Source organism: Cryptomeria japonica, chromosome 11, assembly GCF_030272615.1.
Source record: "Cryptomeria japonica chromosome 11, Sugi_1.0, whole genome shotgun sequence".
NCBI lineage: Eukaryota > Viridiplantae > Streptophyta > Pinopsida > Cupressales > Cupressaceae > Cryptomeria > Cryptomeria japonica.
In genome coordinates this window covers 553471484-553472934 of record NC_081415.1, presented here as the reverse complement: position 1 = coordinate 553472934, position 1451 = coordinate 553471484, and the positions used below count along the sequence as shown (strand labels likewise).

Here is a 1451-nt window from a genome sequence, read left to right as displayed (position 1 = left end):
CTTTTTTTAGTAAATAGAGAGATTTTATGACGAGTAAGAACAGTTTTGGACATAGAAAATGAGCAGCATTGATATTTGGATTAAAGAATAGACTAGAATTATTCAGTTTCATGAATCAAATGAACAAATGCATCTCGTCTATTTTCATTTGAATCATTTTTAAAGTCCTAAAAATTGGAATCGACAATATTTAGTTACATCCCTAAGGTAAAATTAAAATTAGGTATAATTACATGCGAGACTAGATGACCATGTCAACTCCCAATATCTTCAATTTAAAATAAGGTATAATTACATGCGAGACTAGATGACCCTTTCAAGTCGCTTGCAGAGGAAGGAACCCCAAAAATGACAGTGTTAACCATGCTTACAAAGAAAGAAGCGCATGGATAGCGCAGTAGTCCAGATTGAATCCAAAACAAGAAAACCAGTAACAAGAAATTAAAAGAAAACAAGTAACACTCAAAACAAGAAAACCTGTAACACTCAAAACAAGAAAACCAGTAACAAGAAATTATAATCAAGGTAGATATACTGTCATTTGTCTTGCTTTTGAATGCTGAGATCTTCCGCCAACAAGAAGTCCAACATCATCTGTGGAGTTCGTAGATCTTCCTGCAAGAATTCCAACATTCCAATCACCAATATCATTCCATTGAAACTGTCTGCAAACTCCTCCCCGTCTTCAGATTGCAGAAACAGAAACAGGAGAGGAACAAGATTCAATAGAGGGTAAGGAATATAATACCTTGAGAATCTTGTTCCTCTCGAGTTTTTGTTGCTCTGGTTAACAGTGCCTCCAGCATTTCTTTTTGTGTAGAAAAGACTCTGTTGAGGTTGTAGAAACAACAGAAGAGAGCTCATCAAAGAAACAAGAGACTTCTAAGCAAAATGAAAAATCCCAAAGGGACACCATAGAAGAATCTATGAAAGAAGAGGCAGAGATTACAGAAGAGAGCTGTCATAGTTTTCTTTAAGAGCAAGAAATCGTAAAGCAAATTTTCAAGATAAATAATAAAATATGTCATACAGGACCGTCTTTCAGATAACTAGAGTTAAAAAATAAGCGAAGACAAGATAAATAATAGAATATGTCTTGCAGATAGCTGGAAGTAAAAAAACTGAAATAAAAAATAAATTGACAAAAGACTACAACATAACTGGAAGGCAAGTTGCCGCAATTGGTTCTTGGACTGCTGCTGAGTGTCATTTAGCAATAACATAACTGGAAGTAACTAGCATATATACCTTAAATTTTAATTTAATCTATATTTAAGATGTAAAATTGATTAAAAATAGGTGCCTCCAAATGGAATTTGACGGTCACCCCTACCTGTCATATGAATTTTTGATGACGGTTTAGTCATTTCAATGCCTTTTATTTGACGTTTTAAGAAAAATATTAACTGTCAAAAAATATAAAAGTAGAAGATTGAAAAATCAATGCAAGA

General features: G+C 33.4%; 1 long non-coding RNA gene across 1 annotated transcript; it reads right to left on the bottom strand.

The window, feature by feature from the left end:
• Nucleotides 1-246: 246 nt before the first annotated feature.
• On the bottom strand, nucleotides 247-1034 carry LOC131050284 (uncharacterized). The gene is made up of 2 exons (XR_009106885.1): nucleotides 749-1034; nucleotides 247-615 (listed from the first exon to the last, which is right to left on the bottom strand). It is a non-coding gene; the product is annotated as an uncharacterized LOC131050284 (long non-coding RNA).
• Nucleotides 1035-1451: the final 417 nt, after the last annotated feature.